Source organism: Cebus imitator, unplaced genomic scaffold, assembly GCF_001604975.1.
Source record: "Cebus imitator isolate Cc_AM_T3 unplaced genomic scaffold, Cebus_imitator-1.0 Scaffold525, whole genome shotgun sequence".
NCBI lineage: Eukaryota > Metazoa > Chordata > Mammalia > Primates > Cebidae > Cebus > Cebus imitator.
This window is the reverse complement of record NW_016107840.1, coordinates 1,107,048-1,131,871: the sequence shown is the minus strand read 5'-3', so window position 1 is coordinate 1,131,871 and position 24,824 is coordinate 1,107,048. Positions and strand designations below refer to the sequence as shown.

Sequence of the window (24,824 nt, the reverse complement as noted above, 5' to 3'; positions counted from 1 at the left end):
CTGTATGTTTGCTTTTTCATGGTCAACAGAAAACTATAGAACATTGAAATTCTGTATTTTATTTTATTTATTTTTTATTTTTTTGGAGACAGAGTCTTTCTCTGTCGCCAGGCACCAGGCTGGAGTGCATTAGCATGATCTCGGCTCACTGCAACCTCTGTTTCTTGGGTTCAAGCAATTCTTCTGCCTCAGCCTCCCAAGTAGCTGGGACTACAGGCGTGCATCACCACGCCCAGCTAATTTTTGTTTTTATTTAAGAAGCGATGGGGTTTCACCATATTGGACAGGATGGTCTCAATCTCTTGACCTCATGATCCGCCTGCCTCGGCCTCCCAAAGTGCTGGGATTACAGACATGAGCCACTGCGCCCGGCCCTAAATTTCCCTCTTAACACTGCTTTAGCTGTGTCCCAGAGATTCTGGTAAGTTATCTCTTTGTTCTTATTGTTTTCAAAGAACTTCTTGATTTCTGTCTTAATTTCTTTATTTACCCAAAAGTCATTCAGGGGCAGATTGTTCAATTTTCAAGGAAATGTGTGGTTTTGAGTGAGTTTCTTAATACTGAGTTCTAATTTGATTTCACTGTGGTCTGAGAGGCTGTTTGTTATGATTTCAGTTCTTTTGCATGTGTTGAGGAGTGTTTTACTTTTAATTATGTGACCAATTTTGGAATAAATGCCATGTGGGATTGAGAAGAATGTATATTCTGTTTATTTGGGGTAGAGAGTTCTATAGATGTCTACTAGGTCCACTTGATCCAGAGCTGAGTTCAAGTCCTGAATATCCTTGTTAATTTTCTGTCTCATTGATCTGTTTAATATTGACAGTGGGGTGTTAAAGTCTCCCACTATTATTGTGTGGGAGAGTAAGTCTCTTTGTAGTTCTTTAAGAACTTGTTTTATGAATCTGGGTGCTCCTGTCTTGGGTGCATATATATTTAGGATAGTTAGCTCTTGTTGATGTGTTCCCTTTACCATTATGTAAAGCCCTTCTTTGTCTTTTTTGTCCTTTGTTGGTTTAAAGTCTGTTTTGTTAGAGACTGAGATTGCAACCCCTGCTTTTCTTGTTGTTGTTTTTTGCATTTCATTTGCTTGGTAAATTTCCCTCCGTCCCTATATTTTGAGCCTCCATACCTTTGCACGTGAGTGGGTCTCCTAAATACAGCACACTGGTGGGTCTTGACTCCTTATCCAATTTGCCAATCTGTGTCTTTTAATTGGGGCAGTTAGCCCATTTACATTTAACGTTAGTATTGTTATTGTGAATTTGATCCTGTCTTCATGCTGCTATTTAGTTATTTTGCACTCTAGTTGATGCAGCTTCTTCATAGTGTCATTTTGATGTATTTTTGCAGTGGCTGGTACCAGTTTCTCCTTTCCATATTTAATGCTTCCTTTAGAAGCTCTTGCAGGGCAGGCCTGGTAGTAATGAAATTCCTCAGCATTTGCTTGTCTGGAAAGGATTTTGTTTCTCCTTCGCTTATGAAGCTTAGTTTGACTGGATATGAAATTCTGGGTTGAAAATTCTTTTCTTTAAGAATGTTGGATATTGGCCCACAATGTCTTCTGGCTTATAGAGTTTCTGTTGAGAGATCCACTGTTAGTCTGATGGGCTTCCCTTTGTAGATTACCTGGCGTTTCTCTCTGGCTGCCCTTAACAGTTTTCCTTCATTTCAAACTTGGAGAATCTGATAATTATGTGTCTTGTGGTTGATCTTGCTGTGGAGTATCTTAATGATATTCTCTGTATTTCCTGAATTTGCATGTTGGCCTGTCTTGATAGGTTGGGAACTTTCTCATGGATAATATCCTGAAGTGTGTTTTCCAGTTTGTTTCTATTTTCCCCATCTCTTTCTCATACTGCAATCAACCGTAGGTTTGTTCTTTTCACATAGACACATATTTCCTAGAGACTTTTTTTGTTCTTTTGTATTGTTTTTTCTCTATTCTTGTCTGCATGTCTTATTTCAGTAAGGTGGTCTCCAAACTCTGATATCTTTTCTTCCACTTGGTTGATTCAGCTGTTGATACATGTGTATGCTTCACGCAGGTCTTGTGCTGCGTTTTTCAGCTCCATCAGGTCATTTATGTTCCTCTTTAAACTGACTGTTCTAGTTAGTGTTCCCTCTAATCTTTTATCAAGGTTCTTAGCTTCTTTGCCTTGAGTTAGAACATGCTCCTTTAGCTCATCATAGTATTTCATTATCCATTTTCTGAAGCCTACTTCTGTAAGTTCATCCATCTGATCCTCTTCCAGTTTGGTGCCCTTGATGGAAAGATGTTGCAATCATTTGGAGGAGAAGAGGCACTCTGGCCTTTTGGGTTTTCAGCACTTTTTTCATTGATTCTTACTCATCTTGGTGAGTTTGTCTAGTTTTGATCTTTGAGGCTGCTTATCCTTGGATGGGCTTTTTGTGAGGGACTTTTTTGTTGCTGTTGATGCTATTGTTGTCACTTCCTGTTTGTTTTTCTTTCAATAGTCAAGTCCCTCTTTTGTATGGCTGCTGCAGTTTGCTGGGGGTTCACTTCAGGCCCTATGAATTCATCTGATTAACTCCTGTGCCCAGAGATGTTACTCTAAGAGACTGGAACACAGCAAAGATAGGTTTCTGCTCCTTCTTCTGGGAACTCTGAACTCAAGGGGTACCAACCTGATGCCAGTATGATTGCTCAGGGTGTCTGACAACCCCAGCTGGAGGGTGTCACCCAGTTGGATAGCACAGGGAGCAGGACCCATTTAACAAAGCACTTTGTCACTTGTGGAAATGGTGTGCTTCACTGGGGGGAAACCCACTCATCTGGGCTGCCTAGATTCCTCAGAACTACCAGGAGCGGCTAAGTCTGCTGGTCTGCACAGGCTGTGGCCACCACTCCCCCTACAGTCTCAGGCCTAGGGAGATCCGGGTTCTGTCCCTGAGCCTCTGCTGGAGTTATTTGAGATCTTGCATGGAAACCCCACCCAATGAGGAAGGATGGTCAGGGTTAGGCCTGTAGAGGCACGCTGCCTGCAGACTGCCACAGTTGTGTGCTGGGCTGTAGGGGCAAGTCTTGGGACTGAGCTCTCCAGCCTTCCCGGCTCCAGCAGGAGAAAAGAGCACCCTAGAGCTATAGAAATGGCTAAAGCCCTTCCCTGGCCCAGGGATCTCAGCGTGTTAGGCCGTCACCAGTCCCAGTGCTGGCTGCTGTTCCTCCCCTAAGGAGCTCAAAGGGCTTAGACAGCAGGCAGCCAGCAGTGGATGCTGGTCGCCCCTTTCCCAGGCAGTTCGGTAGGCTTAAGCAGACTCCAGCTGAGAGGCAGTAAGAATCTGTGGGTTCTGGGGTCGAGACACTAGGCCCCACTGGCATGGGTTCACAGGTGGGATCTTCGGATCTGTGGGTTGCACAGTTCCATGGAAAAAGCAGTTTCCCCAGGTGGGTAGCACACTCACTCCCTACCTCCCTTAGCTGGGGAGAGGGAGTTCCCTTCCTTGTGTAGCTCTCAGGTGGGCAGCCATACCACACTGTCCTTCCTTCTCTCCGTGGGTCACACCAGCCTTCTAGTCAGTTTTGGTGAGAAAATCTGGATACCTTGGTTGCCGGTGAAGGATTCACAGGCTTACTATGGTTTTTTTTCATTATTTATCATTATTATTATTATTACTGAGGTGGAGTTTCGCTTTTGCAGCTGGATGGGAGCCTCCAAGCCTGCTGCTTCCACTAGGTCATCTTGGCCCCGCCCCCTCTTCTTCCTGTTAACTTCCATGGAAGGAGGCAGGCTTTTCTCCTGCGGTGGCTGCTTGTTCTGTATGGAAAACCAAAAGAAAACAGAATGTCTTTGCTCTACCACTGTCAACTCACTGCCAACACAGTTTGTCTATGCAAATAAAACGGCTTATCTCAACTCAATTCGATGAATATCTAGGCTAAAAATAATCTTTCTACTATCCCTCTTTATGGGCAGAAGCTTTGAGGCGTCATTAGGCTGAACTACATGCCAGAACTTATGCAAGCCTGGGCTGTCAGGGTACCAGCAGGGAGCTCCTGGTGTAGCTTGAGAGCCATGTGGTCAGGGCTTGGCAGCTTGGACTAAAGCTACCTCTCTTGAGTCTTGAAAACATGGTGAGATGACCAGTGGGCCTCCTGTGTTCAGCTGTTTCTCTTGACTTCTGTATGCTTACGTGCTTGGGAGCTGGAATCAGACTCTCTGCTACTGAAGCCTGATTCAGCTGCTTACTGCTTGGGAGCCTGAGCACACTCCTTAACTTCCTTATCTGTTTTCTCATCATGTAAAACTGGGAAAACACAAGTATCTATCTCACCATGAAGAGAATTCAAAGGATGTAGTGCCTAAAAGTGTTTCTTACAGACGCCTACATGTTATGTGTAATTACTTTCTTTGAACAGATTCTTATCCTGGAGTCTGGTAACAAAGGTATAAATGATGAAGAACAGAATTCATTCAAAACTGTAGCTGAGGCTGCAGGAGGCTTAGCTCAGAGTTATTCCCTGTTAAAGCACTGCTCATTCTCACCAAAAGTGGCAAAACCCTAGAGACATTATTTCCCATTGTTATTTTTAATCTATTTTTTATTTATTTAATCTTTAATTTTGGGGGGTACACAGTAGGTGTATATATTGATGAGGTACCTGAGAAGCGTTGATACAGGCATGCAATGTGTAATAATCACATCATGGAGAATGGGGCAGCCATCCTCTTAAGCATTTATCCTTTGTGTTATAAGCCATCCAATTATACTTTTTTAATTACTTTACTGGGAACTTCTTAATCTTGGGGCAAATACCAAAATTGTTAGCAGAGTCTACAGGTTCCTGCATTGAGAAGAAGCCTGGAAGAACATGTGCAAGTATCGCGGAGCCAGGAGGTGAGCAGCTCGTCATACCCAGCAACCACTACCTGCCCTTGGACAGACTGACTTCCAGGGTCTGGGTACAGCACTGACCTAAGTCTGGCCTGGCTTTGCTTGGTTTTGGCCCTGCTTTGTCATGTCTGACAGCTGCTCAAAGAAGAACCTGGCTGTGTCATCCTAGCTCCAGATATGACCCAGGCTGCTCTTAGATCCATTGCTAATGGAAACTTTATCCAATGCCTGATCCCCAGTTCCTGTTTTGGTTCCTTAACTGTAACTCACTGTCTGCATCCTAGCTGCTAGACAAGGGTTCTGCTTATCTGGCAAGCTCAGAATAGTGGGCTCTGTGAGGGAATAGGGCTGGCGTGATCATCTGTACACCATGTGCTGGGTGCTTTATGTAGAAATTGGCTATTTTAACCCTTAGCATTCTCTGTATAGCATCACCCCCAAATTACAAAGAAGAAAACTGAGCTGTACAGTGGGCAAGTAGGTTAGCTAGTGAAGGGCAGGGCGGGGATTCCAGCCTAGATGTGGGTACATCTCAAGCCAGTGTTTGTTCCAGTGCACAGCCTTGCAGCAGCACTGAGAAGAAATTGGCTAGGAGTCTAGACCTCAGCCCAGCTTCCTCTCCCTACTTCCCATCATGCTCCTTGTATTCCTTAGAAAAACTGCTCTGTGAGGCTGGCCACGGCGGCTCACACCTGTAATCCCAGTACTTTGAGAGGCCGAGGCGGGCAGATCACTTGAGGTCAGAAGTTCAAGAACAGCCTGGCTAGCATGCCGAAACCCCATCTCTACTAAAAATACAAAATTAGCTGGGCAAGGTGGTGGGCACCTGTAATCGGGCATGGTGGCAGGCACCTGTAATCCCTGCTCCTTGAGAGGTCGAGGCAGGAGAATCACTTGAACCTGGGAGGTAGAGGTTGCAGTGAGTGGAAATCACGCTCCTGCACTCCAGCCTGGGCAACAGAGTGAAACTCTATCTCAAAAAACAACTCTATGAAGAGTTAACTATTGTGAAGACCTCACCTTCACTGGACAAGACCTTTGGCACTGCTCAGAGGATTTGTTATAGTGCTGGAGGCTGTGGGTGGCCTCTCCTCAGACCTAATGTCAATAGGTACACAGGATTAAAGCACACAGTGAATGGGGTCAGGGCTATGTTCTCGTTCTAGCTAGCAATATTACAAAATGTCGTTCTGATGTTTATGCTGGCTCAGAAAATTCCACCCACTTCTCAGTAAACTAGCCCTAGGAATCTGCTGTCCAACGGCGGTCAATGCCACAATCTTTATGGGGAGAAGGTAAACGCAGCCTGGTTGCAGAGCTAGTCACCAGGGGCTGGGGAGAGGAGGATGGAGTCCCAAAAGAGGTTTGCCTGCTTCTCTCCCAGGCCACAGCCCTAGGGAATCTGTTTCAGCAGTGTAGCTCATACATCTCGGCCCAGATTCCTAACATCTGTCCAGCTGTGTGGTCGCCAGGGTCTCCAGCTGCCAGTCAGATGGGAACTTGAAAGCGACATGACCTTTAGATAAATAAAGCAAGAACTGAGAGAAAAAAAAAAGAGCTGAGGTAACAGCAAACATTGGGCAAATATTTGCCAGAGAAACTGCGTTTGAACTTTCCCCTGTGGTGTAGGTCCAGGTTTGCTAGCACAGCCTGACCTTGGCAACCTTGCCCTTGACTTGTTGTTTTGACATAATTCGTTTTAGCGCATAGGTTTTCCACAGGTTCCATTTGAGTCAATAAGTGATCTCATGACCTCAGAGCTTTCTATTTGGGGCTCCTCCGCAGGAAGCCCAGCATGGCTCCAGGGCAGGTGGGTAATCTTTTCTTTTCTGGATGGAGCACACCTAGATACTTTAGTTCTAGTGCTGATGCCTTAGAAAGGTATAAAAAACTGAAGAAGCAGTTAAGAAAATTTTGAACCAGGTGGCTCAGATGGAATGAAATGAATGAGTTAACCTAAAAAGCAGCCCATCTCCTAGCCCACTACTTCTTGGTCCGTGCACTGTGGCTTTTCTATGGCTGACAGAAAGTAAACTGATTCTCAGAAGATGTGGGTCTATCATTAAGGCTATCAATAAGAAGATGGAGGAGGAGGTGGGAAGAAAAAGGAGGAAGAAGGATGAAGAGAGAAGGAGATGGAAAAAGGAAGGAGCTAAAGAAGAGGAAAAAGAAGGAGGCATGGGGAGTGGGAAGCAGGGAGAAAGGGAGGAAGAGAAGAAGGTGGCAGAAATGAAGGAGGGGGAGAAGAGAACTGGTATTTACTGAGTGCCCACTGCATGCCAACAATTTTGCATGAATTATCTTATTCAATCATGAAAACAATCTTTTAAGTTAGTCACTAGTAGTTCTCCATTTTTCAGATGAGAACCTCATGCCTAGAGAACGTTGACAACTTCCCCCAGGTCACACATCAAGGAGTGACAGGGCTGGAACTGCACCAGGCAGGACAGTGTGACTCCCACAGCCCCACCCCCATCTGTGTTTGCTCTTGAGGACTGTATCTACACAGGACACCACTGTTGGGGAACGGAAGGTTTCATCAGCCGGTGGTGATGCATCAAATTTGGACAAACGCCCTTTATTTTCAGACAGAATACCTTTAGCTTATAGCTTATACTGAAGAAAGGAAGGCTTAGTGCCCAGAATACTCGGCTAATACGATTTTCATTCATACAGGATTTTTTTTCTTTTTGACAAAGTAAACTTCCAAGAGAGTCCATAAAGCTAATGACATTAAATTAGATCTTCTGCACTTTCTGAATTATCAGACCCAGTCCCAAGGAATTGGAAATTAAATCTGGAATCATTTCCTCAAAGCCCCATCAAATAGTGTAGTCATCAGAATAACCTGGGAAGTCTGAACCCTGAATCGGGGTTCTCATGGGTGCCAGTCCTGGTTCTGGCAGTCATTGCCAGGCAGTCTTGGAGGGGCCCCTTAATATCATTCAGTCTCCTCATCTATATGGTGGGAGGTTTAGGCTCCTTGTATCCTGAAAGAGAAGATAAGCACATTTCAATACGTGTTGAAACCAAGGGGGTGGTCACATCACCACCCCGAGTCTCCAGCTGACTTGGGAAAGTGAAGGAAAGAGACAGACAGTGTGTTCCTGGGGCACCTGGAGGGACCCTCCTGGTGTGGGAGTAAGTAAAGGGCAGATGTGCAGAGTCAGTGATGTTTCACCTGGAATCCAAGGAATGAGTGATAGGTGAACAGAGAGCATTCTAGACAGAGGGAACAGTAGGAGTGAGGCCTGGAGGCAGGAGGGAAGCTGCCATGTATCCACTTGTGCAGCCCCTCCACCTGGCAGTTCCAAGCATCTCAAACTCAACAAGTCCCATTTCCCAAGTTACTCCCATCCTCCTCTGTGTTTCCCTCTCCGGGTTCCTTGGCTTAATGCACAGCTTGTTGAGAATTACAAGAATTGGAGAATTGGACTGGGCTTGTTGAGAATTACATCATGACCTCAGGCATAAGCTGGGACCCTGCCAGCCAAGCCAGGTGAATGTCATCCTAAACACAGGCTGTGTTAATGCTTGATTTTCATCCTTAAAGAGATTAGGGGTCCCTAACAGGCTTCTTTTATTTATTTCTTTTTTCACAGGTTGTATACATTTATAAATGTCTTATTTGTATTTTTTGACAAATAATTCACATATAGTAAAATGCACAGATGTGAAGTTCACACCTTGATGTGTGTCTACCTGTTTATACACCCAGGTAACTGTCACCACATCAGGACTTGGGCATTTCCAGATGTGCAGAAGGCTCCCTTCTTCCCCTCTGCCCTGCCCTACCACCCTAGGGGAGGCACTTTCTTGACTCTACCGAACTTCTAATGCTAGACTCCAGTGCCAGAGAGGGGTTGATGTGATCTAATCCTGACTCTACTGAACTTCTAATGCTGGACTCTAGTGCCGGGGGTGGGGGTAGGGGGTTGATGTGATCTATTTGATTTCGATTTGGAAAGATAGTGCCCTGCTGTCGGCTGCATGAAGAATGAATGGGAGGGGCCCCACTTGCAGCTGGAAGACGAGATGGAGGCTGTTCAGTCCTCAGAACAGAAGAGACAGGGGCCTGAATGGGGAAAGGATGGAAAATAGTGGCAGACGGTGGTTAAATCAACCAGACCTGGTGGCTGTGTATGGGTGTGGGGGATGGAAGAACCAGTGCTGGTCCCTGGGTTGCTGTCTTGGTACCTCAGGGGCAGAGAAGCTGTGCATTAAGCCAAGGAACCTGGAGAGGGAAACAGAGGATGGGAGTAACTTGGCGCATGGGACTTGTTGAGCTTGAGATGCTTGGAATTGCCAGGTGGAGGGGCTGCACAGGTGGATGGATTGAGAAGCCGGCTGAGCAATGGGCACATCCATAATCCTGGGGAAACAGACAGAGCTGTGTTCATGCCACAATTGCCTGGGGACAAAGAAATCAGTAAGGAAGCAGTCAGAACTCAACAGTCATGAATCTTATAAAGACATTTCAGTGATGGACCAAATATACAATTGTGGTCCGGTAAGATTGTGATACTGTGTTTTTACTGTATCTTTTCTGCATTTAGCTGTTTAGATACACAGATATCATTGTGTTACAATTGCCTGCAGTGTTCAGTGTTGTCCTATGCTGTACAGGTTTGCAGCCTGGTGGCTATAGTCTATGCCATATAGCCTGAGTGTGTAGTAGCCATACCATCTAGGGTTGTTTAAGTCACTCTATGATATTTGCACAACAACAAAATCACCTATGACACATTTCTCATTTCTCACGTGTCCCCACTATTAAGTGATGTATGACTGTAATGATCAACTGGGTAAAGAAAAGTGCACCCATGAAGAAACTGAGAGGGACCCCCAGAGAAACATGAGGATGTCCAGGAGAATATGGAACTGCAGAATCAAGGTGAGGGAGTGCTTCCCAAAGGCTGAGGGCACGAGTAGCCTTTACCGCAGCTGTGAATCTTGTTAAGCAGCTGTGAGTTCCCAATTCCCTTTTCCTGCATCTTTTCTCCTGAGTTCCGACTAGCAGGCTCTCAGTGAGAAACTTTGAATTATGTAATTGGAGTAGGACTGAAAGCACTGGTAGGAAGCTCTGTGAAATTCAAACTTATTGCTTTATGTATGACCTTAAGACTCAGCCCCTGGGAACTGGATGCATCCATGGTCTTCCTTCAGCCTTAGGCAGGGTCTCTGAAGGCAGGCAGCCTCTCCTCTTAGAGGCTTTGGAGACTCAGGCCCTTGTTCTCCCTTCCCTTCTGGTATCCCTGAGATCATCAGCCCTGACTTCCTGAGTGGCCAGGGCCACTTTCCTTTTAGAAAAATTGGATAAATAGAACAAGACAATACAAAACAATAGACAAAAACCCCTGTGAGATCATCAGGTACAATATAGTAGCAATTATTCATTGACCATCTGTTTTGGGTGGGGCACTTCATATGCTTTATTCTATTCTTTATTATGAGTGAGGGATTCCCACTTTTCAGATGTCGAAGTTGAGGTCATTGTGCTAATGAGTGGTGTCCGAATACACATGAGGCTGACTGTAGACTGAGTCCTCCGTTCCACCCCACCATACTAAGTCTCAAGAATGTGTATGCTCTGTTGAAAAATCAAACCCTGGCTCCTGAGTGACAGATGGAGACGCTGGGGTAAACCATGTTGATTCATTTCCTTAAGCATTTATCAAGCCCCATCTATGCCAGGCATGCTACATAATCAGCACTGGGGAGACAGAGGGAAAATCTTGAGCAGATGAACTTCCGGCAGAGAGAGAGAAGGTGGGGGGGGGGAGGGAGAGAGAGAGAGAGATAAACTGCTTGGGCAAATAAAGTCATTTTAGAACATGCTCAGGGCCCTGAAAGGAATAAGATGTGACTGAAAGTGATCATATGAAGGGGCAATTAATGTTAGGCTGTCAGAAGAGGTCTCCAGGAGCTCAAGTTCTAGGGACCCATCCGGACGCTCCTGCTGGGTTGGAGATTCCTCCAGGCTGTGCAGGTTGCCTCGAAGGCCATGTTCTGACCCTGTGGGCCGGCAGGTGTGTTACTTGCTGGCCAAGGACCTGGAGTTCTATCATCAGTAATGTTTGCCACAGGGACTAAGCAATTTTCATTTCTAAGGCAAGATAAATCTGCAACAGTCAAAACTGGCCGGTGATAAAGATTTGGTGAACATAGAATATACCAGGTGGAATGTGTTGACTTAAAGACTCCTCAGCTTTCCAAGTCAAGAAAACCTTCATCAACATCTTAAAACCAAGGCACTCCCTAGGAGAAGGCATGACAGTTTCATTTAAAAGATTGTCTTGAAGGATAAAGAGACCTAGTGACAATGTAGTGCCTCTTAAGCAGAGCCGGTGCCTTAGGAGAGAATCCCTGTCACAAAGGTCTGCATGCCTGGGCCAGAGCTGGGGTGGAGCCAGGTGGGTGCCTCCCCTGTGGATGAGTCTCCTGGCCATTCAAAGCTCTGGAAAGATCTATCATTTCCTTAGGACTGGAGTCCTCCCAGAGGAGTCCAGGCTGGGAAGTGGGAGCCCCTAGTCCACTCTGCCCAAGATCAGCTATGTGGATGTGAGGGGCAGTGGCCAGGTAGAATTGTAGACTCACCCAAAGCAAGACTTCCTCATCCTCCTCAGGGACTGGGGCCTGAAGAAGCCACCCCTTCGGTGCAAGAGAGTTCTGTTCTCTCCTCAGATAGCATGCTCCTGCCCTGGCACAGGTGGGGAGGTGCTAAGAAGCTCCTTCTCAGGGTTAAGCCCATTTCTGTTAGAGGAGGTCAGCAGGAGTGACCAGGCACTCAGTGCCATGGGGGCACATGGCAAGATCACAGCCCATGCTTCCCTCCTGGACTGGCATTTTTCCTGGAAGAAGGACAGCTGAGAGCAGTGGTAGTGGCCCTTGGAACCTGCTCCTCCATCTGCTTTCCTGGGGACTGTGCCCACCTGCTTGAGGGTCTTGCCATGACAGAAAGTTCCTTGGTGGAGGACATCCAGCCATGTCATATGAATGTTTGGGACCACACATATCAGCCCCAACTACTCTCCCTTGTCCTTGCCATTACACCAGTTGGCAACCCCGAAAGGAGTTGGGATATGGTATAACAATCACACACTTTGGCTCCTGGGAAGCCCAGCAAGTGGCCTTGGGTCCGTCCTAGTTGCTGTGACTCCAGCAAGGCCTTGCAACCCCAGCTGAAGTCATGGAGATATTCTTTGCTAAATGGACCTGTCTGGGCCTGACCTAGGAGGCACTCCACAAATGAATTGTGCCCGTATCCCATGCCTCCCACACCCAGAAGCTCACATGGAAAGTCACCTCAAAGGACGTGCTCTCCCTGTGTCACTTGACTCAAGGTCTTGCCCACCCATCCCTTCATCACGCTCTCACCCTGCTTACAGTGTTTCCTGCCAAACCATCATTCTCTAAACCGCCATTCCCTAAACTACCCTTCTCTAAACCACTGTTTCCTAAACACAGTTCTCTAAACGACCCTTCTCTGGCCTCATTGTGCTCACATTTCTGCTCAGATGCTTCCAGGATGCTTTACTCCACACAGACAAACTCCTAGGTGCTGGCCTCCCCTGGATCCTCACACTGGACCTTTGCCTCACAGTGCCCTTGCCTAGGGAGGGTCTCTGCCCAGGTCATGGTGGGCTTCCAAATGTGCTCCTTGCTGGCTTTCTCTTCTGCTCCTCCAAGTCCATGGAGATCCAGCCGTCCAGTGAGGGCTGACTTTGTTCCTACCTTCTCCTTGGAGCTTTCCCCATTCAACACACCTCTGAAATCTTACAGTCTGTCTACGAGTAATTAATTTAACATTTCACATATACTGTCTTGTGTCCTTCCTAAAACAGAGCCCTTTGAAACCAGAACTAATCATCCTCCCTTTAAGTCTTGATCTGATTGCCTTCAACACACACTGGGAAACAGAAAAATTATGCCCCAGAAAGTTTTAATCAGCTAAGATACATATTAAAAAGTAGGAACATTTGTAGAAGGAATAAAATAATAAAGATGAGAACAGAAATTAGAGAAATAGAAAAAAGTACCCTAAAGATAAACAGAGCCAAAGTTGTTTTGAAAAGACTAATAAAAGGGATGTGCACTGGCGAGACAGATCACAGGGTAAGTGGGCAGCTCTCGATGGTTCTTAATCCAAATGCCATCCAGATGTTGAGCTTAATTTATCAAAACAAGTCTGAAATCCCTAAAAGACATTCCAGTCTGAACCTGCGGGTTCATTAACATTTACTTAGCACGCCTCTCCAGGCCTCCTCTCACTGTCTGGGATCTCAGGCTCCCTGATCCAGTGCTCTGAGGAGGAGGAGAAAGAGGAATAGGCAGAGGTCAGGAGCATGGTAAGCTCTATTCTTTCCTGGATTCAGAGATCTGAAGCAACTTGGAAGATAGAGATACCATCCCCGAGTCCCTAAATGAACATAGGTCATTAGAGATCAGAGAACAAACAGCACTCAAGCAGAGTGTAACTCAATCCCACACTTGGAATCATGTGCACGGCATTTGAGGAAGTGCTTGAAACTCACCTAGAGGATGGCATTGCCTTTGAAAAAGGAAACCAAGACCAGATTCATGAGCCTGCCGCCAAACTGAAATAATTAGCCCAATTTTCTGGGCCATTGCAGCAGACTTTCAAGCTCTGCTTTAGGAACGGATAATTTACACCAGAGGAACACGTGCAAGATTTACTATGCATTTATTAGCATATCACGAGCATCTATGTCAAGACTAATGGAGACGCTTCTCAGTTGATTAAGTAAATAAATAAATAAAAGCACCATCAGGAAAGACTCTAGCAAGTCTTTCAGAAGTGGGTAAAGTGTGAGAGGCCTCTAGCTGAGGCCCCTGTTCTCCCATTGGGAATTGTCTATCCAGGCAGGGAGACTCTTCTGGGCTACTCCCAGAGGGCACAGAAGTAAGACTTTTCTGCACTATTGCCTGTCTTACATCTGGAACCAGGATTTTTTGCAATTCAGCAGAAATCTGTTGGGAACCTGACCTGCACCAGGCATTGGGCTGGGATCTGTGGATACTAGATGAATTAGGTATAAACCCTACTCTTGAGGAACCAAAGTCCAGCTGGGAGACTTAACATCCATGTAGGGCACAGTATGATTACAGGCAGGAGGTGCACAGAGGTTCTTTGTGAATGAGTTAATGAGCATATAATGAATGACTAAAGATGCTAGCAGTATGCACACCATGCCTTCCAGCTCTAAATTCTCTGGCTTTCCTCACCTGCCAAAGGAGTACTGGACATGGTAAGCATAATGATTATTACCTACAACACTTTTAAGAGTGAAGGTGACTTATGGAAAATGCCTAAAGATAACAGGAGTAACCAACACTGTTGTAAGCAAACTGAGATTCTGCAGTCATCCTAACTATGGTAAAGTGGAAAGACAGGAAAGGATAACATGGGGAGAATATTTACTTCTCCACTCATTTCTTAAACGTTTAATTTTTTAAAAGTTTTAATTGTGGTAAAGCATATATGACATAAAATTTGCCATGTTACTTTTAGGTGTACATTTCAGCAGCATTAAGTACATTCACATTGTTGTGCAGTCTTCAAAACTGTCTTCACCTTGAAAAACAAAATCCATGCCCTGAATGATGTGATAGCACCTCATTCCCCTTCCCTCTGGCCCCGGGCAAACCTGCTTTCTGTCTCTATGGATTTGACTACTTTGATGCCTCATATAAGTGGACTCATACAGTATTTGTCTTTTTGGTGTGGCTGGCTAATCTCACTCAGCATGATGTCCTCAAGGTTCTTCTACTCATTCTTGATAAGTTATCACAGCATCAAATTCGCACTTGCAATGACATCACTGAGAACTAAAAGCTATACAGTCATTGCATCATTGTTATTCTCAGCTGACCAGGTTTATTTTGAGCTTTTCTTTCTTTGTTTTGCATTGCGTCAGCTACTTTGCAGGGATTCTTAGACTACTGAAGTGTAGGTTCCGCTGTGGAAAATCACAAGTTGTTCAGAAGGCCTTGAATAGCTCACAGTCAAGCTGCTACTTGAAGAATAACCAGACCTGGGCTCCCTGGGACTTGCAGGCTGGGCCCACTGACTCATCATGGTTTAAATGATACTTAGTCTGTGGGGGATTTTGTTTGTTCATAGTCTTCTAAGTTTGGGGTTCATGGTTATTTTCTGAGTCTATGTAATTCGGAATTTTCTTATGAATTGCATACCTATGTTTTATTTAAAAGTTTATCATTTCTGTGCTTATTACACATGGCATGCCTCTAATAAAATATCTCATGTACCCAATAAATATACACACCTACTATGCACCCATAAAATTTTTTTAAATACATTTTTTTAAATTATACTGTAGTTCTGGGATACATGTGCAGAATGTACATGTTTGTTACATAGGTATACACGTGCCATGGGGGTTTGCTGCACCCATCAACCCATATCTACATTAGGTATTTCACCTAATGCTATCCCTCCCGTACCCCCAACTTTCCAACTCACCCCAGTGTGTGATGTTCCCCTCCCTGTCCATGTGTTCTCCTTGTTCAACTCCCACTTATGAGTGAGAGCCTGCATTATTTGGTTTTCTGTTCCTGTGTTAGCTTGCTGAGAATGATGGTTTACAGCTTCATCCATGTCCCTGCAAAGGACATGAACTCATCCCTTTTTATGGCTGCATAGTATTCCATGGTGTATATGTGCCACATTTTCTTTATCCAGTCCATCATTGATGGGCATTTGGGTTGGTTCCAAGTCTTTGCTATTGTGAACAGTGCTGCAATAAACATACATGTACATGTGTCTTTGTAGTAGAAGGGTTTATAATCCTTTAGATATGTACCCAGTAATGGGACTGCTAGGTCAAATGGTATTTCTGGTTCTAGATCCTTGAGGAATCACCACACTGTCTTCCATAATGAACTAATTTACACTCCCACCAACAATGTAAAAGCATTCCTATTTCTCCTCATCCTCTTCATCACCTGCTGCTTCCTGACTTTTTAATGACTACCATTCTAACTGGCATGAGATGATATCTAATTGTGGTTTTGATTTGCATTTCTCTAATGACCAGTGATGATGAACTTTTTTTCATATGTTTGTTGGTCCCATAAATGTCATATTTTGAAAAGTGTCTGTTCATATCCTTCATCCAGTTTTTGATGTGTTGTTTGTTTTTTTCTTATAAATTTGTTTAAGTTTCTTTTAGATTCTGTCTATTAGCCCTTTGTCAGATGGATACATGGCAAAAACTGTCTCCCATTCAGTAGATTTCCTCTTCACTCTGATGATCATTTCTTTTGCTCTGCAGAAGCTCTTTAGTTTCATTAGATCCCATTTGTCTTTCTGGCTTCTGTTGCTATTTTGGCTTCTGTTGCAATTGCTTTTGGTGTTTTAGTCATGAAGCCTTTGCCCAAGCCTATATTCTGAACGGTATTGCCTGGCTTTTCTTCTAGGATTTTTATGGTTTTAAGACTTACATTTAAGTCTTTCATCCACCTTGAGCTAATTTTTGAACAAGATGTAAGGAAGGGGTCCAGCTTCAGTTTTCTGCATATGGCTAGCCAGTTTTCCCAATACTATTTATTAATTAGGGAATCCTTTTCCCATTGCTTGTTTTTGTCAGGTGTGTTTAAGATCAGATGGTTGTAGTTATGTGGTGTTATTTTTGAGGCTTCTGTTCTGTTCCATTGGTCTATGTATCTGTTTTGGTACCGGTACCATGCTGTTTTGGTTACTATAGCATTGTAGTACAGTTTGAAGTAAGGTAGCATGATGCCTCCATCTGTGTTCTTTTTGCTTAAGATTGTCTTGGCTATACTGGCTCTTTTTTTGGTTCCATGTCAAATTTAAAGTAGTTTTTTTCTAATTCTGTGAAGAAAGTCAACGGTAGCTTGATGAGAATGGCGCTGAATATATTAATTACTTTGGGCAGTATGGCCATTTTCACTGTATTGATTATTCCTATCCATGAGCATGGAATGTTTTTGCATTAGTTTGTGTCTTCTCTGATTTGTTTGAGCAGTGGTTTGCACTTGAAGAGGTCTTTCATATCCTTTGTAATTGTAGTTCATTCTCTTTTTTGGGGAGTTCACTTATGATTTGGATCTCTATTTGGCTATTATCGGTGTATAGGAATGCTTGTGATTTTTGCACATTGATTTTGTATCGTGAGACTTTGCTGAAGTTGCTTATCAGCTAAAGGAGATTTTAGGCTGAGACAATGGGGTTTTCTAAATATACAGTCATGTCATCTGCAAACAGAGACAATTTGACTTCCTCTCTTCCTGTTTGAATGTCCTTTATTTCTTTCTCTTACCTGATGGCCCTGGCCAGAACTTCCAATACTATGTTGAATAGCAGTGGTGAGAGAAGGCATCCTTGTCTTGTGCCGGTTTTTCAAAGGGAATGCTTCCAGCTTTTGCCCATTCAGTATGATATTGGCTGTGGGTTTGTCATAAATAGCTCTTATTATTTTGAGATACATTCCAGGAATACCTAGTTTATTGAGAGCTTTTAGCATGAAGCGGTGTTGAATTTTCTCAAAGGCCTTTTCTGCAACTATTGAGATAATCATGCGATTTTTGTCATTGGTTTGGTTTATGTGTTGGATTACATTTATCGATTTGTGTATGTTGAAGCAGCCTTGCATCCTAGGAATAAAGTTGACTTGATCCTGCTGGATAAGCTTTTTGATGTGCTGCTGGATTCAGTTTGCCAGTATTTCATTGGGGATTTTTGCATCAGTGTTCATCAGGGCTACGAGCCTAAATTTTTGTTGTTGTTGTTGTGTCTCTGCCAGCTTTTGGTACCAGGATGATGCTGGCCTCATAAAATGAGTTATGGAGGAGTCCTTCTTTTTCTATTGTTTGGAATAGTTTCAGAAGGAATGGTACCAGCTCCTCTTTGTACCTCTGGTAGAATTTGGCTGTGACTCCATTTGTTTCTGGGCTCTTTTTGTTGGTAGGCTATTAATTGCTGCCTCAATTTCAGAACTTATTATTGGTCTATTCAGAAATTCAACTTCTTCCTGATTTAGCCTTGGGAGGGTATATGTATCCAGGAATTTATCCATTTCTTCTAGATTTTCTGGTTTATTTTCATAGAAGTGTTATAATTCTCTGATGGTAGTTTGTATTTCTGTGGGATCAGTGTTGATCTCCCTCTTATCATTTTTTATTGTGTTTATTTAATTCTTCTCTCTTTTCTTCTGTATTAGTCTGGCTAGCAGGCTATCTATTTTGTTAATGTTTTCAAAAAACCAGCTCATGGATTCATCAATTTTTTGAAGGTTTTTTGTGTCTGTATGTCCTTCAGTTCTGCTCTGATCTTATTTATTTCTTGTCTTCTGCTTGCTTTTGAATTCATTTGCTCTTGCTTCTCTAGTACTTTTAATTGTGATATTAGGATGTTGATTTTAGATCTTTCCAATTTTCTCCTGTGGACATTTTAGTGCTATAAATTTCCCTCTAAACACTGCTTTAGCTGTGTCCCAGAGATTTTGGTATGTTATGTCTTTGGTCTCATTGGTTTCAAAGAATATCTTTATTTCTGCCTTCATTTCATTACTTACCCAGTAGTTGTTCATGAGCAGATTGTTCAGTTTCCATGTAGTTGTGTGGTTTTAAGTAAGTTTCTTAATCCTAGGTTCCAATTTGATTGCACTGTGACCTGAGAGACTGTTATGATTTTCATTCTTTTGCATTTGCTAAAGAGTGTTTTACTTCCAATTATATGGCCAATTTTACAATAAGTGTGATGTGGCACTGAGAAGAATGTATATTCTGTTGATTTAGGGTGTAGAGTTCTGTAGATGTCTATTAAGTTCATTTGGTCCATAGCTGAGTTAAAATCCTGAATATACTTGTTAATTTTCTGTCTCATTGACCTGTGTAACATTGACAGTGGGGTGTGGAAGTCCCCCACTATTATTGGGTGGAGTCTAAGTCCTTCTGTAGGTCTCTAAGAACTTGCTTTGCTTTATGAATCTGGGTGCTCCTGTATTAGGTGCATGTACATATTTAGGATAGTTAGCTCTTTTGCTGCGTTGATCTCTTTACCATTATGTAATGCCCTTCTTTGTCTTTTTTGATCTTTGTTGGTTTCATTGGTTTAAAGTCTGTTTTATCAGAGACTAGGATTGCAACAGTTGTTTTCTTTTTTTTCCTCTCCATTTGCTTGGTGAATAATCCTCCATCCCTTTATTTTGAGCCTATGTGTGTCTTTGCATGTGAGATGGGTCTCCTGACTACAGCACATTGATGGGTCTTGACTCTATTTGCCAGTCTGTGTCTTTTAATTGGGACATTTAGCCAGTTTACATTTAAGGTTAATATTGTTATATGTGAGTTTTATCCTGTCATCATGATGCTAGCTGGTTATTTTTCCCATTAGTTGATGCAGTTCCTTCATAATATTGATGGTCTTTACAATTTCGTATGGTTTGGGAGTGGCTGGTACCAATTTTTCCTTTCCATATTTAGTGCTTCTTTCAGAAGATCTTGTAAGGTAGGTCTGGTGGTGACAAAATCTCTCAACATTTGCTTGTCTGTAAAAGAATTTACATCTCCTTCACTTATAAGGCTTAGTTTGGCTGGATTTGAAATTCTGGTATGAAAATTCTTTTCGTTAAGAATGTTGAATATTGGCTCCCACTCTCTTCTGGCTTGTAAGTTTCTGCCGAGAGATCCACTGTTAGTCTGATTGGCTTCCCTTTGTGGGCAACCTGATCTTTCTCTTTGGCTGCCCTTAACACTATTTTCTTCATTTCAACCTTGGTGAATCTGACTATTATGTGTCTTAGAGTTGCTCTTTTTGAGGAGTATGTTTGTGGTGTTCTCTGTATTTCCTGAATTTGAATGTTGGCCCGTCTTGCTAGATTGGGGAAGTTCTCCTGGATAATATCCTAAAGAGTAATTTCCAACTTCGTTTCATTCTCTTTGTCACTTTCGGGTATACTAGTCAAATGTAGATTTGATCTTTTCACATAGTCCTGTGTTTCTTGGAGGCTTCTTTTGTTACTTTTCATTCTTTTTTCTCTAAACTTGTCTTTATGCTTTATTTCATTAAGTTGATCTTCGATCTCTGATATCCTTTCTTTCACCTGATTAATTCTGCTATTGATACTTGTGTATGCTTCGGTAAGTTCTCATGCTGTGTTTTTCAGCTCCATTAGGTCATTTATGTCCTTCCCTAAACTGATTGTTCTAGTTAGCAATTCCTCTAACCTTTTTTCAAGGTTCTTAGCCTCCTTGCATTGGGTTAGAGCATGATTCTTTAGCTCAGAGAAGTTTGTTATTACCCACCTTCTGAAGCCTACTTCTGTCAATTCATGAAACTCATTCTCTATCCAGTTTTGTTCCCTTGTTGGCAAAGAATTGTTATCCTTTGGAGGAGAAGAGGCATTCTGGTTTTTGGAATTTTCAGCCTTTTCTCCCTGGTTTTTCCTCATCTTCATGGGTTTATCTACCTTTGGTCTTTGGTGCTGGTGACACATGGATGGGGTTTTTGTGTGGATGTCCTTTTCATTGATGTTGCTGTTGATGCTACTTCTTTCTGTTCATTAGTTTTCCTTCTAATAGTCAGGACCCTCAGCTGCAGGACTACTGGAGTTTGCTGGAGGTTCACTCCAGACCCTGTCTGCCTGGGTATCACCAGTGGAGCCTGCAGAACAGCAAAGATTGCTGCCTGTTCCTTTCTCTAGAAGCTTCATCTCAGAAGGGAACCTGCCAGATGCCAGCTGGAGCTCTCCTGTATGAGGTGTCTGTTGAGAGTCATCACCCAATCAGGAGGCATGGGGGTCAAGGATCCACCTGGGAATGCAGTCTATCCTTTAGCAGAGCTTGAGTGCTGTGATAAGATATCTGCTGCTCTCTTCAGAGCCAGGAGGCAGGAACATTTAAATCTGCTGAAGCTACATCCCCTAGCTATTCCTTCTCCCAGGTGCTCTGTCCCAGGGAGATGGGAGTTTTATTTATAAGCCCCTGACTGGGGCTGCTGCCTTTCTTTCAGAGATGGCCTGCCCAGAGAGGAGGAATCTAGAGAAGCAGTCTGGCTGCAGCAGCTTTGCCAAGCTGCAGTGGGCTCCCTACAGTTTGGAATTCCCAGTGGCTTTGTTTACACTGTGAGGGGAAAATAGCCTACTCAAGCCTCAGTAATGGCAGATGCCCCTTCCCCTACCAAGCTCGAGTGTCCCCAGTTGACTTCAAACTGCTGTTCTGGCAGTGAGAATTTCAAGCCCGTGGATCTTAGCTTGCTGGGCTCCATGGCGGTGGGATCTGCTGAGCTAGACCACTTGGCTCCCTGGCTTCAGTCCCCTTTCCAGGGGAGACAAAGGTTCTTCTCACCAGCATTCCAGGTGCCATGGGGGTATGAAAAAAATGTTCTGCAGTGTCTGTCCAAATGGCTGCCCAGTTTTGTGCTTGAAACCCAGGGCCCTGGCAGTGTAGGCAGCTGAGGGAATCTCCTGGTCTGTGGGTTGCAAAGACCATGGAAAAACTGTAGTGTTTGGGACAGAGTGCACCATTCTTCATGGAACAGTCCCTCACGGCTTCCCTTGGTTAGGGGAGGGAGTTCCCTGACCCCTTGCACTTCCCAGATGAGGCAATGCCCCGCCCTGCTTCTGCTTGTCCTCTGTGTGCTGCAGCCATTGTCTAATGAGCTCCAATGAGATGAGCTGGCTACCTCAGTTGGAAATGCATAAATCACCTGTCTTCTGCATTGATCTCGCTGGGAACTGCAGACAGGAACTGCTCCTATTTGGCCATCTTACCAGGACCCCCAGAAAAAAATGTTCAAAATTGTATTATTCTAAATAGCAAATTGTAGAGCAATGCATACTATATACATATAATATATATATAATATATATGTATATATATATATATATATATATGATAGATAGATAGATAGATAGATAGACAGCTATTATGACTGAATACCTATTTATGACTGTAAAGCTATAAACCACTTAAAACTGTACCTAACTCTAGAAAATAATTTTTAAAACTCTATATGACTTTATATTGCAATTATTAATAACTCACATTTTAATTAAGAACTCTTGACAATCACTTGGAACCCAGGATGCACTTACCCTTGAAGCCATCCATTCATTTATCCAATTAGTCAACAAACATTGCATGCCAGAAAGTGTTCCAGATACCTGGATGTGGAAGAAACAGGACATATAAAAAACTTGCCCTAGAAGAATTTACTTTTAAAAATGAGGACAAAGATACACGTAATAAGCAGTCAAACAAATAAAAATAATAACTTCTGAGAATGATAAAAGATTTTAAGGCAATGAAATATTTTAATATAGAGTATCTGGGGGTGGGGTGTGGAGGATGGATTTTTTGGAGAATATTAGGAAAGAACTCTTGAAGACAGGCATGTGAAATATGGAAACCTGGAAGGGGAGCATCCCAGGAAGGTGAAATGGCACCGCTGATGTCAGAGTTGGGAAGGCTGTCATGGACCAGAGCAAGCAGTGGAGAAGATGGTGAGTAATGAGTGGATACCTGATGGGCATGAGGCTTGTCTGAGGGATTTATGAGGGAGGTTAGAACTGGCAATCACAGAGCACTGGGTGGTTCTGTGCCAGTAAGTCAAACATGCCAGCTGTCCTGGAAGCCACAATGATTCCACCAAGCGAAGTGGTCTCCTAAAAGTCACATGCAGGTGGGGAAAAGGAGGGAGTTGATGGATGTAGTTATTCATGTTTCAGGCCTGAGTTTGAATCCTGGCTCTGTCTAGGAAAATCGCCTATTCACCCTGGGGTTCTGTTTTCTCACTTATAACATTTTGGGGGTGGTCATGAGGTCTATTTCACAGGGTGATGGTAGATTTTAAATGAGCCAGGGTACCCACAGTGCCTCAGACTTAGAAGTGAACAGCCATTTTCTGACTCTAAGGCTTACTTCTCTGAAGACCACCTACCCAGGGATTCAGACTGTTGGGGTGTATAGTCAGCACTTGCCAGATGAATGTGGGGAGACTCAGCTGCTTCGTGTGGTTCTGCTCACACTTGTTAGGTTGAATAGCTACTGAGAAACTAAAGCCGCATGACAGATAGAAGCCACTAGGAACCTGGCACTAGAGAAGCTCAGCCTGTAGCCAGGGACATCACAGAATTACTAAGGCAATGAGCTTGATTGCATATGTGTGTGTTAGTTATGTTCTTTAACCATACATTCTGTGTGGCTCCTACGTTGCCTTAGTATACTTGTACCATGTCTGCATTTTGGGGGAGTCACAAAAACCACTCTCTGCTCACAGTAAAAGGGACTGGGGTCCTGGTTGTCCCTTGTGAGATGAGAATGATGGAGGCAAGCGGAGGTCCACAGAGAGGGAAATATCTTCAGGAAAGTGAAAACAGGGTTAAATGAGTGCATGGGAGCTTGTCTTTCGTGTAAGGCAGAGGTCCCATTCATAAGAGCACTAACTTTGAATCTTGGCTTTTCTCACTGGCTTGCACCCTCAATTGAGTTATTTACTACCATGAGCCTTGGCTTCCAGATCTGTAAAATGAGGATGGCACCCTATTATTTTGATATTACAATTCCTGGATAATAAACTTGCAGTTCTTAGAAGAGTTCAGGTACAGAGTGCTCAATAACTGGTAAGAATCCCCAGCACAGAGCTAACCCAGCCCACTTCACAGCACTGCTAAGTGGACATTACTGTCCCTGCTGTGAATGTGAGAAAATAGAGGTAACAAGTAATTTTCAACAAGAGAAAGTTGCCAAGTGGTAGGAGCAGATCTTGAACCCACACCTAACCCTAAACCCATGCTCATGATTATAAATGATTGTAGGTCTTGCCTCTCAAACTTGAATATGAGCAAAAAGGAGAACTTTTTTTGTTGTTTATTTGTTTGTTTGTTTTTTATTTTGTTTAAGTTCTGTGATACATGTGCTGAATGCGCAGGTTTGTTGTTTAGGTACACATGTGCCATGGTGGTTTGCTGCACCTATCTACTTGTCATCTAGGTTTTAAGCCCCACGTGCATTAGGTATTTGCTCTAATGCTGTCTCTCTCTTGCCCTCCAACCACTGACAGGCCCCAGTGTGTGATGTTCCCCACTGTGTCCATGAGTTCTCATTGTTCAATGCCCACTTATGAGTGAGAACATGCAGTATTTGGTTTTCTCTTCCTGTGTTAGTTTGCTGAGGCTGATGGCTTCCAGCTTCATCCATATTCATGCAAAGGGCATGAACTCATTTTTTATGGCTGCATAGTATTCCATGGTATATATACATGTGCCATATTTTCTTTATCCAGTCTATCATTTGGGCACTTGGGTTGGTTTCAAGTGTTTGCTATTGTAAATAATAGCAAATATGTTTAAACAATAAACATATATGTGCATGTGTCTTTATAGTAGAATGATTTATAATCCTTTGGGTATATACCCAGTAATAAGATTGCTAGGCCAAATGGTATTTCTGGTTCCAGATCCTTGAGGAATCACCACACTGTCTTCCACAATGGTTGAACTAATTTACACCCCCATCAGCTGTGTAAAAGTGTTCCTAGTTCTCCACATCCTCACCAGCATCTGTTGTTTCCAGACTTTTTAATGATCATCATTCCAACTGGAGTGAGATGGTATCTCATTGTGGTTTTGATTTGCATTTCTTTAATGACCAGTAATGATGAGATTTTTTTCACATGTTTGTTGGATGCATTAATGTCTTCATTTGATAAGTGTCTGCTCGTGTCTTCCACCCACTTTTAGATGGGGTTGTTTTTTTCTTGTAAATTTGTTTAAACTCCTTGTAGATTCTGGATATTAGTCCTTTTTCAGATGGATAGGTTGCAAAAATTTTCTCCCATTCTGTAGGTTGCCTGTTCACTCTGATGATAGTTTCTTTTGCTGAACAGAAGCTCTTTAGTTCAATTAGATCTCATTTGTCAATTTTGGCTTCTGTTGCTATTGCTTTCAGTGTTTGAGTCATGA

General features: G+C 43.3%; 1 long non-coding RNA gene across 1 annotated transcript in view; it reads right to left on the bottom strand.

Annotated features, from left to right (window-relative positions):
- LOC108293237 overlaps positions 1-24,646 on the bottom strand; it is a 26,479-nt gene extending 1,833 nt beyond the window's left edge. Inside the window, exons 1-2 of the long non-coding RNA XR_005197698.1 lie at positions 24,536-24,646; positions 12,592-12,597 (exon numbers count right to left, since the gene is read on the bottom strand). This is a non-coding gene — a long non-coding RNA (uncharacterized LOC108293237). The remainder of the gene's footprint in view (positions 1-12,591; positions 12,598-24,535) is intronic.
- Between the last annotated feature and the right edge of the window lie 178 nt (positions 24,647-24,824).